The sequence below is a fragment of the Malaya genurostris genome, chromosome 2, assembly GCF_030247185.1.
Source record: "Malaya genurostris strain Urasoe2022 chromosome 2, Malgen_1.1, whole genome shotgun sequence".
Lineage (NCBI taxonomy): Eukaryota > Metazoa > Arthropoda > Insecta > Diptera > Culicidae > Malaya > Malaya genurostris.
Window position 1 is genome coordinate 14,748,732 of NC_080571.1, and position 18,784 is coordinate 14,767,515.

Here is an 18,784-nt window from a genome sequence, read left to right on the forward strand (position 1 = left end):
ACATTTGCCTTTCGGTGAAATATTTTTCTTTTCAGTAAAATTTTCTTTTCAGTGGAATTGTGTTTTCAGTGAGGCTTGGTTTTCGTTGAAATTCACTTTTCGGTGAACTTTGTTATTCGGTAAAATTTGTTTTTCTGTGAAATCTGTTTTTCGGCGAAACTTACTTTTAGTTGAAATTTACTTTTGAATGGAATTTTCATTTTGGTGACATCTGCTTTCCAATGAAATTTGTTTTTCAATGAATTTGCTTCTTGAGGATTATTGTTTTTCAGTTATATAAACTTTTCATTAAGATTTGGTGAAATTTTCTTTCAGGTAAAATTTTCTTTTTGGTTAAATTTGCTTTTAAAGGAAAACTTCTTTTTAATGCATTGTCTTTTCGGAGAAATTTGTTGTTCGACGAAAAATGTGTTTCGGTAAAATTTGCTCTTCGGCGAGATTTGTTTTTTTTCCGGAAAATTTTTCTTCACAGAGAAATTTTTTTCTTGGCGACAGTTAAATTTCGCTGTAATTAGCTTTGCGGTGAAATTTACTTCATGGTGATATTCGCATCTCGGTGAATTTTATTTTCAAATGAATTTTGATTTATTGTGAGATTCGCTTTTAGATAAGAGTTGATTTTCGGTAAAATTAACCTAACCGTAAAACTTTTGTTTCGATAAAATTTAATTTCTGGAGAAATTCGCTTTCCAGTGAAATATTTTTTTGTGAAATTTGGTCTTTTGGGAAATTTTGTATTAGGTGAGTTTCGCTCTTCAATGAAATTAACTGAAATTTACTTTTTGGATCATTCTCTTTTCGGTGAAACGTAAATTAAACTATCCGGTAAACATATTTTCGTCCAATCAGTGTTTCGCTGAAATTTGTTTTTCGGTGAAATTTGTTTGTAGGTAAAATTTGTTTTTCTGGCGAAAACAATTTTTGCTAAAATTTGCGATTTGGTGTAATTTTTCTCTCCGAGGAATTTGCTTCTTGGTCAAATTTGGTTTATCGGTGAAATTTGTGTGTTGGTCAGATTCACTTTTCGGTGAAATGTGCTTTTCAGGGAAATTGTATGAAATTTGCAATTAGGTGAGATTCGCTTTTGGTGATATAAGGTGATTATTCTTATCGGCAAAATTTGATATTTTGTGAAATTAGCTTTTCAGTGAAACTTGCTTTCCCAGAAAAAAATGCTTTTTCGCAGGAATGCATCTTAGTGAAATTTGCTTTTCGGTGAAATTCGCTCTTCGGTGAAATTCGCTCTTCGGTGAAATTCTTTTTTTTTGTGAAGTTGTTTTTAGGTGAAATTTATTTTCTAGTTAAAGTAGTTCTTCTGTGAAATTTGTTGATGTGGAACACATCTTTATTTTCTATATAGGGGTGTAAATTAGAAACTCAAGGAAAAATACACATAGAAATGTGGTCAGGTTTTAAACACTTACAGCTCAGTATATTTTGAATCAATTATCAATATTATTTCATTATTTGATTGGGAATATTTCTAAGATTCGATTTAAATGTATCAAGCCACGTATTTTCAATTATAAATGATTGAAAATTTGATTAGTAGTGAGCAGTGTCCTTTTTTGTCTGCTAAAAATCTCCGCCATATCGGGTTTCCCTGCCATAGAAAATGGGTTTGAAGGAGTAAGCGATATATCAAAGGGAAAGCATCGCTCTGATTGGTCAATAGATTTAAAGCGAAGCAGTTGGAAGCACGCGAATCTATAAATAGAAGCTAAATTATAGCTAACGTTTCAGTCCTACGCGTAGCATGCTAGGGGTAGGTTGTTGATAGACAGCAAGACAAAAAGTGCCATAAAACGATTTGAAGCTTTAATTGGTATGCTCTGATCTTGTGTCATGCAAGCTCGGATGAAATTCCATGTCATGTCGTTTCGCCTGAGAAATTGACAACTACCCCAGGGTGAATTTTGAGTGCTTAAGATTAATTTGTAATTTATATAAGATGAACTCGATTGATAATGAGAAAAAAGTTATCGCTCCAACCGAAATCGCAGAATGGTAGAGAAATTTAACGCTATAAAAATCACTGCTTGCATACAAAACTTGAAAACAAGCTTGACGAAGAGAAGCTTTAATATAAAAATCCGTATCGCAAGTATGTACAAAGCTGTAATTGCATACATTTGGGATATTGTTGTAATTTCGTCGGCTATTAAACAAACAGTGTTCGGTGTTGTTCCCAATCAAGATAAATCTAGGCAGACTCTTGTGCTATAGCGGAACTAAAAAGTGTGACGATTGATTGAATTGTTTGATTGTAGATTATTAGAAATTTTGGTTGCCTTGTTCCACATCTATGGCTCGAACAACCCCATGGGGCTGATCCTTATATTTTTTTTGCTTAAATTTACTTTTCGGTGAAATTTAGTTTTCTCTGAAATGCGTTTCATTGAAATTTGCCTGTCAGCTCTTCGGTGAAATTTTATTTTCGGATAATTTGCTATCGGTGGAATTTGCTTATCGGTAAAATTTGTTTTTCGGTGAAATTTGGTCTTCGGTAAAATGTATTTTTCTATGAAATTTTAATTTTTTCTAAAACGTTTCATTGAAATTTGCTTGTCGATGAAATTCGCTCTACGGTCAAAATTTCTTTACGGAATATTCGTTTCCCTGTAAAATTTACTTTTCGGAGAATTTTGCCCTAAGTAAAATTAGGATTTTGGTGAAAATTGCTTTTCGGTGAAATTTTGTTCTACGGTAAATTTGCTTCCGAGCAGATTCGGTTTTCGATGGGATTTGCTTTTTTTGTGTTTTGATTATAAAGGTTTCAACCATGAGCTCATTCGTCTCTTCGGGCCAGAAATGTTTTCTGACCCTATGTGCGGGGTTGGGAATCGAACCCAGGTAGGCTACGTGAAAGGCATCGACTTACCCATCACGCTACATCCATCCCCGGATTTGCTTTTTGCTCAAATTTGATTTTCGGGGAAATTTGTGTTTCTCAGAATCAGGAATCAGAACTAATTGAGTCAAGTGGCACGTTCCCCTAATTATTTGTGCCGGTGAATTTTGGTTTTCGGTAAAATTTACTTCTCAAAGAAATTTGCTTTTCCTAGACGTTTCAATGAAATTTGTTTTTCGGCGACATTCGCTTTTCGGTGAAATTTCCTTCTCGGGAAAATTTTATTTTCTGTTGATTTCGTTTTTCGGTGAAAATTGATTTTCAGTGAAATTTTCGTTTCGTACAATTCGCTTTTCTATCGAATTTTCTTCTGGGTAAAATTAAATATTCGGAGAATTTTGTTTTTCAGTGAAATTTGGTTTCCGGTGGGATTTGTTTTTCGGAGTTATTTGCTTTGCAATGAAATTTGCTTTTCGGAGAAATTCACTTCCTTGTAAAATTCTCTTCTTGGTAAAATTAATTGCTCGGAGAATTTTGCTTTTCAATGAAATGTGCTTTTCGGTGAAATTTAGGTTTGGAAGAATTTATTTTCAGTGGAATTTGCTTCCGGGCAGATTTGGTTTTCGTTGAGATTTGCTTTTCGGTGAAATTTATTTTTCGGTGAAATTTACTTTTCAGTGAAATTTACTTCTCGGAGAAGTTTGCTTTTTGGTGAAATTATAATTTCGGTGAATATGTTTGATGAATAAATTCGCTTCACGGTGAATTTTCTTTTTCGGTTGTTCTTAGGTAAAATCTGCTTTTCATAGAACTTCTTTTTTTTGTAAAATTTTCTTTCCGGATAAAGTCGCTTTCCAGTGAAATAAGCTTTCGGTAAATTTTCCTTCCGATGAAATTTGCTTTCCCGGGAAAAAAGTCGTTGTTCGCAGAAATGCATTTCTGTGAAATTTGCTTTTCGGTTAAATGTCACTCTTCGGTGAAATTTTCTTTCCAGTGAAGTTGTTTTTCGCTAAAATTGGTTTTTCGGTGAAGTTTATTTTCTGGTAAAAGTATTTTTTCGGCGAAGTTTTCTTTTTGGTGAAATTGGGATCGGTGGTATTTGCTTCCGAGCAGATTTAGTTATCGGTGAAATATATTTTTCGTTGAAATTTGCTATTCGGTAAAATTTGCTTTTTCCAGAAATGCATTTCAGTGAAATTTGCTTGTCGGTGAAATTGGCTCCTCGGTAAAATTTTCTTCTCACTAAATTTTATTTTCAGTTAATTTTGCCTATCAGCGAATATTGCTTTTAAGTGAAATTTTCTTTTCGGAGTATTCGCTTCTCTAAGAAATTTTCTTTTGGGTATAATTTACTTTTCTTTGAATTTTTATTTTCAGTGAAATTTGGTTTTCGATGAAATTTATTTTGCGGAATAATTTGCTTTGCAACGAAATTTTGCTAATTTGCTCTTCGGTGAAATTTTGTTTTCAGAGAATTTGTTTCCGGTGAAATTTGCTTCCAGGCAGATTTAGTTTTCGGTGGGATTTGTTTATCGGTAAAATTTGTTTTTCGGTGAAATTTGGTCTTCGGTAAAACTTATTTTTCGGTGAAATTTTGTTTTACTTAAAACGTTTCATTGAAATTTGCTTGTCGATAAAATTTGCTCAACGGTCTAATTTTCTTTTCGGGGTATTCGCTTTCCTGTAAAATTTACATTTCGAAGAATTTTGACCTTCAGTGAATTTTGGATTTCGGTGAAATTTGCTTTTCGGAGTAACTTGCTTTGCAATGAAATTTGCTTTTCGGTGAAATTTTGTTCTACAGTGAATTTGCTTCCGAGCAGATTTGGTTTTCGATAGGATTTGATTGTTGCTAAAATTTGATTTTCGTTGAAATTTGCTTCTCGGTAAAATTTACTGCTCGGGAAAATTTGTGTCTCTTAGAATCAGTAATCAGAACTAGTTGACTCAAGTGGCACGTTCCCCTAGTTATTTGGAACTTTGGTTTTCGGTAAAAAATTGCTTTTCCTAGACGTTTCATTTGCTTTTCGGCGAATTCGCTCTTCGGTGAAATTTCCTTCTCGGGAAAATTTTATTTTCGTTTTTCGATGAAAATTGATTTCAAGTGAAGTTTTCGTTTCGTAGAACTCGATTCTTTATAAAAAAATTCTTCTGGGTAAAATTAACTATTGGGAAAATTTTGCTTTTCTGTAAAATTTGATCTTCGGTGAAATTTGTGTTTTAGTGAAATTTGCTTTTCAGCGAAATCTGCTTTTCAGTAAAATTTGCTTTTTTGTGAACTTTGATCTTCGGTGAAATTAGCTTTTCAGTGAAAATTGATTTTTCACGCAGCCCGCCTGGGTTCGATTCCCAACCCCGCACATAGGGTTAGAAAGTTTTTCTGGTCCGAAGAGGCGAATGACTTTTTAGTGAAATTTGCTTTTCGGTGAAATCTACTTTTCAGTAAAATTTGCTTTTCAGTGAAATTTGCTTTTCTGTAAAATTTAATCTTCGGTGAAATTGGCTTTTCAATGAAATCTGCTTTTCAGTGAAATTTGCTTTTCAGTGAAATTTGATTTTCAGTGAAATCTGCTTTTCAGTGAAAATTTGCTTTTCTTTGAACTTTGATCTTCAGTGAAATTCGCTTTTCAGTGAAATTTGCTTTTCAGCGAAATTTGCTTTTCAGTAAAATTTGGTTTTCTGAGAACTTTGATCTTCGGTGAAATTTGCTTTTCAATGAAATCTGCTTTTCAGTGAAATTTGCTTTTCAGCGAAATTTGCTTTTCAGGGAAATTTGCTTTTCAGTAAAATTTGGTTTTCTGAGAACTTTGATCTTCGGTGAAATTTGCTTTTCAATGAAATCTGCTTTTCAATGAAATCTGCTTTTCAGTGAAATTAGCTTTTCAGTGAAATCTGCTTTTCAGTGAAATCTGCTTTTCAGGGAAATTTGCTTTTCAGTAAAATTTGGTTTTCTGAAAACTTTGATCTTCGGTGAAATTTGCTTTTCAGTGAAATCTGATTTTTCACGCAGCCCGCCTGGGTTCGATTCCCAACCCCGCACATAGGGTTAGAAAGTTTTTCTGGCCCGAAGAGGCGAATGACTTTTAGTGAAATTTGCTTTTCGGTGAAATTTAATCTTCGGTAAAATTGGCTTTTCAATGAAATCTGCTTTTCAGTGAAATTTGCTTTTCAGTGAAATTAGCTTTTCAGTGAAATCTGCTTTTCAGTGAAATCTGCTTTTCAGTGAAATTTGCTTTTCAATGAAATTTTGCTTTTCTTTGAACTTTGATCTTCAGTGAAATTAACTTTTCAGTGAAATTTGCTTTTCAGTGAAATTTGCTTTCCTGTGAACTTTGATCTTTAGTGAAATTTGCTTTTTAGCGAAATCTGCTTTTCGGTGAAATTTGCTATTCGGTGAAATTTGCTCTTCGGTGAAATTAGTTTTTCGGTGAAATTTTATTTTTTTTGAAATTAACTTTTCAGTGAAATTTGCTTTTCTATGAACTTTGATCTTGGGTGAAATTAGCTTTTCAGTGAAATTCGCTTTTCAGTGAAATTTGCATTTTAGTGAAATTTGCTTTTCTGTGAACTTTGATCTTCAGTGTAATTAGCTTTTGAGTGAAATTTGCTTTTCAGAGAAATTTGCTTTTCAGTGAAATCTGCTTTTCAGTGAAATTTTCTTTTCAGTAAAATTTGCTTTTCTGTGAACTTTGATCTTCGGTGAAATTAGTTTTGAGTGAAATTTGCTTTTCAGTAAAATTTGATTTTTAGTAAAATTTGCTTTTCAGTGAAATCTGCTTTTCGGTGAAATTTGCTATTCGGTGAAATTTGCTCTTCGGCGAAATTAGTTTTTCGGTGAAATTTTATTTTTGATGAAATTAACTTTTCAGTGAAATTTGCTTTTCAGTGAAATTTGCTTTTCTGTGAACTTTGATCTTTAGTGAAATTTGCTTTTCAGCGAAATCTGCTTTTCAGTAAAATTTGCTTTTTAGTGAAATTTGCTTTACAGTGAAATTGACTCTTCTGTGAACTTTGATCTTAGAAGAACATTGATTTCCGGTTAATTAGTTTTTCGGTGAAATTTGTTTCATAGTGAAATTCACTATATATCTTTTAGTTGATTTACTTCATTGCGGAGTAATGAAGCCGACTAAAATACTCACAAGAATAATACAAAACTATAATACAGGAGTTTCGAAAGCCAAATTGACAGTGCCGATGATTGTTGATTTGACCACTAAATATTTCTTTTTTTTCAGATATGAACAGAAAGTTTTCCACCGTGCCTAATAAAAATAAGAAGTCTACGACTTTTGAAGGAATGGTAGGAAGGGTGTCCATAAAATCTCACGAAAGTGTTCGAGAGTGTAATTTTTCTAGCTACGTATCTAATGAAGGTTTCCAAAGAATAGCTTCTACTTATTTACCAACGACGATTGCCGCAGTCAGAGGAATGGGCTTCTGAACCCGATTATATGATAGTGCCAAATTTGTACCAGCGGAAGGTTCAAAATCATTTAATTATATTCTTGTGTCTTATGATTACAAAAAAACGAGAAACTCAAATTAAAACATGTGATGTAAAGAATTGTTTTACTAGAAGTGTGGAATAAAATGCTTTAAAAAGGCGTCTTTAAAAAAGTAGACGTTCGCTTATTTTTTCGTATTAATAAGTCGTAACTCGTTTTAGATTGTGCGTGTACTACTCGTACAGTACAGGCAGGTGTTTTTTCGATTCTGCAATCATTTGCCTGTCTGTGCGTACAATAAAACAATGTCTGCAATAATCGATGCTTCCACTAGCTGTGAAGTTCATACTGTAGTAAGATTTTTGTGCGTGAAAAGATCTTCAGCAGCTTTAAATCATCGGGGGGTTTTGCCTGGAATCTACTGTAATGAGTGATGGAAGTAAATTTGTAGGAAACTAGATGTAATTTAGGGCAAAATGGCCCTTTCTTCCCGAATTCGCCATGTAATTTGTATAATTAAATTTGATAAGATTTTAGTTTGACTATTTGTCGGTCAAAATAGCGTATATCCTAATAGTTTTCCGTTTCGGTATAAACAACAAAACCAACTACAGTTTAAATAGTATTAGTTCCGATGATTTTCCGATCTTACACTACTTACTTTACCTTATTTTGGATACTCATAAACAAAACTGGAGAAACCCAAAGGTTGAAAAATGCTCGTAAATCGATCATGTTTTGAAAGGCTGTCAACATTCCTCCGAAGATTCATTGAAAGCATTTCGCATTATTTGCAGATTCCGATAAAATGAATGATAAAATTCCTCGTGTCTAGCAAATCCTATTCATCGGCCAGTTCCAAATGCCCTACCTTTCAAGAGATGTTGAAAGCATCATGACTCATACGCCACGGCCACCACCACAATAAAAACAACAGCAACAATAACAAAAACTGTCATACGTCGATCAGTGGCAAAAATTCCAGTCCCCGAACACATCGATCGGAAAACAACGCGCTTGGTGTCCCTTCTTATCGCATGACATGATCTCGGAATGGCCCCGGTCAGTCAGCCACCCGCTCGATGTCTTGTCTGTTGTTCGAGTCTCGAGCAAAACCGAAACCGGTGATGCTGAAGTTCATTACTTGATTGACTCATTCAACTGGGACTGCCCTTGATTTATCAACTCATTGAGCGGATCGGCGCAGGACATGCGGCATGCTGCTGCTGCTACCGAATTCGTCCATTATTTTACCGATCGTCGCTTCAAGTCACGGAATAATGTTTTCTATCCGAGTTGGCTGTTGTCAACCCTTGAGTGGCCAGGTTGGTTTTAACAGCAAAAAACAAAACAACTAATATTTACCTCTTCTCGAAAATCGAAACTCTCACGCTCTAAGAGTTAGGAACAGTTTCGGGTTTCTGGTTTCGATGGAACCGGGAGAAACGGGACGCACTTAACGGACGGCGGGTCAATTCGGGGAGGGTCCCAAGCCATATGTCTTCATTTGGTGGGCGATTCCTTCGCGTAAAGACATCAAACTCGACTCCATAATCGAGTAGCAACTCTTGCAACCAGCGAGCGTCTTCTTCAATCATCCCGCGAACGGTTTAATGGACGCATAACCGAATGGGTTCTCGGTACCAAGTCGGTGCCGGTGGTGGCTGAATTATTGCTAGGTACGTCCCATTCATGTGCAGTCAATTGCCAGCTGCCAGAGTTTAACTGGAGAGCGCGTTGTGAGCGGTTTGACCATTTTTGGTGACAGTGAATTCCCTTCGGCGGCGGCTTCTGGCGTCCTCCTGCGCGTACCGAAGTCCCAAGCTCTGAACTCGGGGACGACCAGAATCGAGCCAATTTAATGACGGTTCGCCGCATAAACCAAGAAACAGTAATTTATGCCCGGTTTCAGCGTTTCTCTCGTTATTATTACTTCATTACAAGCTCGCAAAGTTCAATCGTTGGCCTAATCAAATTATGGAAATAATGGAAAATAATAATAGTTTTTACAGCGTGCCAAACTCCTAACTTCTATGCATCCCGGCGGCGAAACATGACCCAAACTCTCGTGTTGTGTTAGACACCAACAATGATGATGATGATGATTATTGATATTTTATTACCCTGACAACCTGAGTATGGACTGTTCGATCCATGCCCCCATCGGACACCAGCTGGCAGCACGATTCCTCCGATACATAGTAATGCCGGTCTCGGTAGAAGAAAAAACAACCATCGCCCCGCTGAATTGATGGAAAGTTAAACACCCGCCCACGGCGGTGGTGGCGACGGCGTCGTCGGCCAAACAACCAACCAACCAACCAACCAACATCTGGCAGTGTGTGAGTTCCCATGCTGCGTGTCTCACTCAACTCACCCATGCGGTGCATATAATTATACAGATCCATGCTGGCTGCCATCCATTCGTCATTCGGATCCTAGTAGTCTGGCGGCTTTCCGATGCCTTTCGGTATGGACCTGTTTTGCAAACTTCCAGAGGTTGCTGCGGTTGCAAGGCAAATTTGCTGACATATTGATTATTGATCCGATATTGAAGTGGGACTAGCCAGCATGTGCGGTTCGAAACAGGACTTCGGTTGGTACGTACGAAACAATTGATTCCAAACCTGCCCACCATTGAGAATGCTAATTTTTCTTTAATGAATATTCAGCAGTTTAATTGTTCTGCTGTGCGTGTGTGTCACTGGGCCGGAGCGAAGTGTGAATTAATGTGGGAAATGCGTCATTAGGTGTGAGTTCGAGCTTTGCTAATGACGATCCTTTCAATGCATCGAACATAACAATCAATCGGATGCCGTTATTAGAAAACAAGTATCCTGGCTGATGGTATTATAAAATGAACCGGTTTTTTTTCTTCTGTCGTAAATGGGCTGTGTCAGTACATGCTTTAGGAGTAAGAAATCACGGGTTCAATTTAAAGTACATTCTAATTTAGTCTGTACTTGCCATATTAAAATCACCTAATAATCGTAAAAGATATTTCAATGAAACGGTTACACAACTAGTGGTTTGACTAATTGTTATTTGAAACTCATATGTCACGAATGTTTTTCTAATGTTGTGTCTACTATTAACAATTCCAATCTATTTATCTATATATATGTCTATATATCTATATATATATATATATATATATATATATATATATATATATATATATATATATATATATATATATATATATATATATATATATATATATATATATATATATATATATATATATATATATATATATATATATATATATATATATATATATATATATATATATATATATATATATATATACGTTGAGATAATAAAAGTTTACCAATTGGACAAGCGTGGGTATTTTAAAATGAAAATTCTGGTTCTTTTTTGATCATAAGGTATATGGGACATTCCGCACAAAATCAGCACCCAAATTTTTTTTTCATCTAACTATTTTTTTTTCGCTAAAGAACTCGAAAATATTCGACACGTATTTTTTTATTTCAATTGTTACGTAAAATTTTCGAAATATGATTTTTTGAAATTTCGCGTTTTCAAAAATGAGGCTGTTTTTCAACAGCTTATACTGTAAAATCTAATAAAGATACAAAAATTCGTCCAAGACATGAAATGTGCGTCTTTACCTTAGCTTTCAAATAAGGGATTCAATAAAACAACCTTTAAAGTTAGCTTCATGAAAAAAGTTAAAAATTAATAAACAAATAAAAAAACTCAAATTTGGGCCTAATTTTTTTCTTTTTTTTTTTGTTAAAACAAGAAACCTTAGGGGCTTAACTCAATCTTGGCAAAGTTTCAGAGTGGAAAGATCAATATTTTCGGAGTAGTGAATTTTTCAATTACGACCCGCACGCGCGGAGCGTACCGCAGCGCAATTCGCTCGGGTACGGGCTTAAAAGGCTATCCGCATTATGCCGATCCGACCAATCCGAGCCCTCCGGCGTTGAATTTTATTCTGCTTCGGCTATGGCTGAGCTGCACAAGCATTCTTTCATTGCTCGAAAACAAACTTCATATTTTCAAAATGTGAAAAAAAAATTCAAGAGTGACGAAAGTTTAATAATTTGCAATTTTGCGGAAAATTATGCCTTCGTTATTCAAAACGCCATAACTGACTTTCATTGGAACAACGACCAAGCGACTATATTCCCCATTGTTTTCTATTATAAAATGAAAAGCAAAATCGATCATAAAACATTAGTAATTATTTCTGATTGCAAGAAACATGTCGCAATAGCTGTAAAAACATATCTCGAAGCTCTTAATCAATATTTTTTACAATACCATCCACATATACGCAAGTGCATCTATTTTTCTGAAGGCGCTCCTCAGCAATTCAAAATAGTAAAACACTTTGCGAAAATTTTTCATCACGAGCATGATTTTCATCGTTTTGCACAGTGGAATTTTCACGCGACAGCTCATGGAAAAGGGCCATGTGACGGTGCTGAAGAAACTATCTAAAGAATGGCATGTCGCGCAAGTTTACAAATGATCAATGATTGTCAAATTTCGACCGCGAATGAATTGTACGGGTGAGCTAGGAAAGCATATTCTCTACCCAATATTTCAGTCATATACAAATGTTCGGAAGATTATGTAAAAGCAGAGAAATTTCTTAAAAATCGTTTCGAAAAATGTTAAACTATTTCTGGAGCACATCAGTTTCACTATGTTGGGCCGCACGGGGACAAGGAATTAAAAATGAAAGTTTTCTCTTCCCAGGATACGTTTGAAGTATTGAGGTTTTGTAAACCAGAAGTACCAAATCATAGAAAAATTGCAACTGTTTTATTACTCATGTAAGTCCTTTGTCCCAATTTTACTCGTTTTCTGCCTGAAACGTTGCTAACAATAAACTGACAAAGTTAGGATTCGATCTGTGGCGCGACATGTGTCGACAAGTTAAGCCCGTATCCAATGGAGTTGGGTTGCGGTACACTCCGCGCGTGCGGGTCGTAATTGAAAAATTCACTGCTCCGAAAGTATTCATCTTTCCACTCTGAAACTTTGCCAAGATTGAGTTAAACCCCTAAGGCTTCTTTTTTCAACAACAAAAAAAGAAAAAAAAATTAGGCCCAAGTTTAAATTTTTTTTATTTGTTGATTAATTTTTAACTTTTTTCATTACAGGGTCCGGCACTCGAAGTGTAACCAACTTCAGACCGCTCGCGCAGCTGACGCACGGGCATCAGCTCTCTAGAAATTTGCTAAATGACAGTTCGGAGTTGTATTGTTTACAAGCGCAAGAAAGCATTTTGCCAAAAGTGAACGCGAAAAAAAAAATCTTGACTTGAGAGAGCGAAGGAGTTGCTTCGATTGGCCGAAAGCGGTCAATTTCCGAACATTGTATTTTCTAACGAGAAAATTTTTCCAATTGAGCAATTCGTAAACTCTCAAAACGATAGGGTTTACTTGACCGACCGTTCATACGATAATTTGAGTCATCGATTGGCCACCAGGAGGCAGCACCCGCAACAGATAATGGTTTGGGCCGCTGTAACCGCAGATGGGCGCTCTCCAATCGTTTTCATCGAGCCTGGCGTCAAGGTAAATGCGACATATTATCGGGAAAGTATTCTGGAGGTTGCTTCGAAGCCGTGGGCAGACAAACATTTCAGTGGCAGACCATGGACGTTTCAGCAGGACTCGGCACCGTCTCACAAAGCTCGAGTGAACCAAGAATGGCTGAAAAACAACGTTCCGAACTTCATCACGTCCACAGAATGGCTCTCGAATTCACCAGATGCGAATCCATTGGATTATTCTCTTTGGGCCATTTTGGAGAGCAAAGTCCGAACTAAAAGATACACCAGTCTCGAGGCGCTGAAAAAAGTTATTGTCCGCGAGTGGGCCTAAATACCTGCAAGTCACATTCGGCAACTTGCGATTCGTTTTTTGACCGTCTCAAGGCCATAGCCAAGGCAAAAGGTGGTCATATCGAGCAAAAGTGAATTGATTCTGAATTTTGTATTATTTTTACACATTTTGTACTTTGAATTAAGTAAAAGTAATTTTCCAAACTGAATTTATGGCCTTTTTAATTGGTTACACTTCGAGTGCCGGACCCTGTATATTAACTTTAAAGGTTGATTTATGGAATCGCTTATTTGAAAGCTAAGGTAAAGACGCACATTTCATGTCTTGGACGAATTTTTGTATCTTTATTAGATTTTACAGTATAGGTTGTTGAAAAAAGGCTCTTTTTTGAAAACGCGAAATTTCAAAAAATCATATCTAAGATAAGGCTCCCTATTTCATCTCATTTGAAAAGACGTTACCTTAGGCATTAGCCCTTCTAAAAACAAAATGTAGAACCATAGATGCCATTCATACAGATTTATCTGTATTGTATAGAGTTTTGCGTTCGCGTTCGTTAAATCAGATTACAGATTTTCTAAATTTAATACAGATTTGTAAAGGTTCATAAAAAGTGAGTAGTAAAACGTTAGACTTTTCTCTCTGAGTATCTATTAGTATTTGATTGCAGTACTTCTTTAAAAGTTTATTAATCAACGGACAAATCACATGTTAAAATGGAAATCTTTTGTACAAATGTTTGATGATGAACACTGATAAACATTTATATTAAAACTTAAAACAAATTTGAATTTGATTTGAATTTGAATTTGATTAATTTTATTAGTGAAAACAGATAGAGCAGATACACATTTTCTATGAAAATATCTGGCATCTCTGTACACAGCCGATGAAACACACACATTTAACAGTGTTATGGTGACGTATAGCGGAAAGAAACCAGTGCTACTAGATTTGCCACAATGGTTATTTGATTAGTATTTAACACGCTCTATTTGGTAATATTAGAATCCGAAACAGTTTTATTTATATATAAATATCAATGATATAATTAAACTAATTTAAAGAAGAAAAAATATTTTTTTTAATTTAACATTATGAGAAAACTTGGCAACCTTGCGATACGAAATGAGATGAAAACAAAGCGCAATCAAGTGAATTAAGTGCAAATTTCCATCTCATATTTTTCATTGCTTTTATTGCTTATCAGGTAATTTCAGAAGTCTTTAATCGTTGAATAAACAAGTGAAAAGTGAACATTACTAACTATAACGTCATCCATCATAGAATAGTGGTGTAATTATGTGAAATAGTGATCATGTTTTGAGACGAATCGATTAGTAAATATTCAGAAACATGATGAATTTTAAAACTTCAGACGAAAGTGGTTCCTAAATCAAAAAGTGATCGTTGAAAGTTTTTTAACTATTTTATTCAATTGGAAAGTGTGACAAAACCTAGAATAAATGTTTTAAAACGTTCCACAGGTTTGTTCAGGTACGTTTAAAGATATGATTAATGTTCAAAGTTATGAGGTGAAGGAATGAGATGGAAATTGGAGCTGAGATGAAATAGGGAGCCCTTACCCTACCATATTGAAATAAAAATAACGTGTCGAATATTTTCGAGTTCTTTAGCGAAAAAAATAGTTAGTTGAACACTTTTTTTTGCGTGGAATGCCCCATACGGAATGATCTCTGTTCAGTGCATTGACTGAAAGAATGAGACGACAGTCTGTGCATTTGCTCAATTTCTGCTTAACAGAAAATTTTACATTTTCACATTAATTTTTGGTGATATTTCTTTTTTTGGGCTAAAGCGAATGTGTATCAAATTTAATTGATTGTAGGTTAAGTAATCAGAAAAATAATAGAGAGAAACGTTAACCACTTTGTCGTTTGACAATTCTGCTGTCCGAAGATATAAGTTCGAACCAATAATTTTTGGGCGAGACGAAGTTCGACGGGTCAGCTACCCGAGTAGAGTGTGAGATCGAAAAGAAAACTCAATTTGATGTTGTGCTGTTCGTATATATCAATTGCTTAATTTGCTATCGTTTTGGTAATTTTAACGGTTAAAAGATCAAAATCGAAAGCAAAAAAAATGCTATGTGACATCAAACCGAAAACAAGTTTTGCTCTCAGTTAAAGCACATTGAAAACTTAATAAATTTTTAGTTCTTGTGTAGACTTATAATTTACGACCATTTGGTGCAGAATTAGTCCTGTGTCTCAAAAATTATGAAGATTCAGTTAGACGGTTTCTTTGGAAAAGTGTATTAAAGTTCCAAGATCTATTAGATGATTGATAAAATACTTCTCATTGTATCTAGCGTTAGTGAGTATATGAATTTCCAAGCATTTATAGCTAGGAATGAGAATTGTTTTGAAGAGTGTCTTCGACACAGTTTGTGGGCTTCTTAGGTTCTAGGTTCTGAAATCTGAGACATTCAATGTTCGATGTTCGAACTTCGTAAACAATGAATTTTTCCATACTGTTGGATATAAAGTTATGTTTGATATAAAGTTGGATATAATGTTTTCAGAACGGGTTTGGCGAGTAGATAATTTTTGCCATCCAGGTCCCCGATTTCTGGATGCACTGAAAATAATGGTCTAAAAGCTTTGGAATGAACTTCGCGACGTCGCATGATCACAAATATCGAAACATTTTTTTTAACTGAACGCTGGAATTGTTACAGGATCGGATACTTAAAGTATCTAGAAGGAAATCGATGACGTCAAATATACTTCTCATATCAAATTCTGAAATAAGCTCCTTCTACGGCAGACGATCAGCGAGATGGGAATGCCAAAGGAACTATTCAAATTGACCTGCTTCAGACAAACGTTGTACCGATGATCGCCAATAAGGAATAATTCTTCCATTGGAACTATCATGTTGCTATCATAATCAGATTTCATTTTGTTCTCATTTTGATCATCATTTTTACGTTTCGTCATTGACTCATCAGTGCAGAGCAGTTCAAATTGAACTGCTTAGTGCTAAACTCGGCAGTTCAATTTGAACCGCTAAGCAGACGTAAAGTTTCTGCTATTTACAGAACACTTTTTGTTTTGCAACGAAGTGCAATGTCTTTTCTGTAAAGATCATTTTGATGTTATACTTTACTCGGGTAGTGTAACAATAAAGTAAGCATGTTGCTTCACGAAATAAAGTAAAGAGTTTCGGCTATCATATGAGTGACACGTTTCAAAGATCCGTGAAGTGATGCAAACTCTACACTGAACGAAATGTGTCGGAAATTTAAAAAGTGGGCAGACTCGAGCATCGAGGGACTGTTTCAAATAATTTCAGAGTAATTGGACGCATATGAGAAGATCATAATTATACCTCTCGGTTTTATTGAAGCAGGAAAACCATCAGATACTGGGCCGCATGTATACAAGGCAGAAAGATTCCGTTTACTGCAAATTAGGTAGTAAACGGTAGATCATTACCGAGATCAAGCATTTCTGCCCAAACTAATGTCCCACGTTGAAACTGGTCAATTAATCGAGCCGTTGACATCTATTCAAACCATCAAACGTGTGTTGCGTCATCCATCCGATTCTAGTTTCCCGCTTCTGGTGCAACATCCACACAGGGGCCAGTTACTGCTAGCGAAAGTGGCTTCAAACGACGACGACGACGACCTTCCTGGCAATTCGCACCTGTAACCTCGAGAACGAAAATAAATAAACGCACTAATGTCTTGTGCAAAAAAAAAACAGACGATGACGGTGGTGGCGACGGAGCCTACTGTGATGCATTTCGTGTGGTGGCTTCTTCCCAGCCAGTGAGGCGCGTTGGCCCACATTTACGGATTCTGCTTTGTGCAGCAGCAGCAGCAGCACCAGCATCGTAAAAATCTAGATTAGAACAAGATATTTGTGCTGAGTGGATGTGTTTGTGTGTTTGTGTGTGTGCGCGCGCAGTCGTCCTTCTGTGGGTGCCTCGCGGTAGCCCCGGTCTTCAACTTTCAGTTTCACTTTGCCCACATAATCATGCGATGGAAGTCGTTAGGCAAAATGAATGTTTGCTACCGATGTGCGATGTGTGATGCGATGCGATGCGATGCTGGCAGGCAAACGGGTTTCGTCCTTGTCGACACAAGCCGAGGATGGTACAATTTTGCAATGCTTGAATCTTATGATCGCATTGAAGGCAATTAGAAGGCAGAAAAGTACCCCGGGATTATATAAGCCATTAACCAAGTGGGGCAACTCAACTCGGTGCGGCGCATCTCTCCTTCTCGGCTAATGTTGACGATTAGACATGGGGGCTCAGGGCTCAGACGACGGGAGGGACCCAGGCTTACTAGCTCGTTATCGCCCGCGACCGCGTGCCGACTGGACTGGATAGTTGATCGCGGATCGCGCAGAATTTTTCTAGTGCTGTGCTTTTTTTTCTGCTTCACTTACAACAAATCATGAACTGGTTTTCCGTGCTCTACACTGTCACACCGGTGCTGATGCAAGGTGGCGTGATTTACCCCCGGTGTTGCTCAATGAGACTCCGACTTCGACTCCGACTCCGACGGTGCGCTCGAATATTTGAACGTGCACGCGCTCTGGCCACAGGCTTTCTGGTGCAAGGAAAAGGATGATCATTAATTTGAACTGGAACATAGAATTTGCTACGGTCACTGTCCCAAGGGGACATCGCATGATTGCTTTTCATAAAGCGGATTGCTTAAACTAATCCGTGCTGGCATCGTTTAGAAGTGTCTTCATCGGGCAATCCGGCAATATGGTTCAACGAAATTCGGACCTTTCACTACATTTCACTCAAATTTTTCTTCATCATTCCGCGAGATGATCTCGAGAGACTCTTGAAACCCGTTGCCAATTACCATATCGCAAAGGAAAATCTTACACGTGGCGATTAAAAGTGAAATCTGGCACCGAAAGAGTGGAAATTCCTCGCAACCCTCCCCCACACACACTAAACAACAACGGAAAAGTGAGGTGAGAAAGTCCGCAATCAGTTTGCAAAAATAAGTGAAACAAGTAAATGGGCGAACGGCGACGGAAGAACGGACGGACGGACAGCTGAAGATGAAGATGCTCTGATGGCTGCCGCAGAAATGATGACGATGACGAGATGAGTTGACTTATGAGCTAGGACAAGATCAGTGTGAAATGGATCTGTCATTCTTCTGTTTCGTTTCGCATCACGATTTGCTTTGGGAAATGGTTTGCTTATTAGTTGGACTGTCACTGCTTGACGTTTGAATGTGTCATCTGTGTGAAACCCGTCGCCGTTTCGGGCAAACTTTAAAACGGTCCGAGAAATTGAGGCTTTTGTTCTCTTAATGAAGCTTCAAATTAGGTGAGAAAAACTTACCCGTGCTCTGCTCACTGGGCCCAATGATCGCCGGTCATCCTCCGATTGTGCACAGTTTTTCCAACAAATTAGAGCAGATGAGATCAGAAGTTGTCATTTCGTTGTCATGATGATCTGGAAGAAGAAAAAAAGATGGAAACATTAAGAAAAAAAAAGAGAAAATCATTTCGAATCGGTTAGTCACATTTTGCACGGATAGCGCGGGGTCAAGCTGTTCGAGATCTAGATCGGTCTCTACCGAATGCCAATAGATACTTTCTCCGTGCGCACTCGCAAAGACACCGTCAAAACATAACCTCAAACCT

General features: G+C 36.6%; 1 protein-coding gene across 2 annotated transcripts in view; it reads right to left on the reverse strand.

Moving 5' to 3' along the window:
• The window catches only part of LOC131432664 (zinc finger protein sens), a 443,520-nt gene that overhangs the window by 110,765 nt on the left and 313,971 nt on the right, over nucleotides 1–18,784 (reverse strand). For both annotated transcript variants that reach the window (XM_058599068.1, XM_058599069.1), the window contains one exon: nucleotides 18,480–18,593. The gene's annotated coding sequence lies outside the window, so the exon portion shown is untranslated. The remainder of the gene's footprint in view (nucleotides 1–18,479; nucleotides 18,594–18,784) is intronic.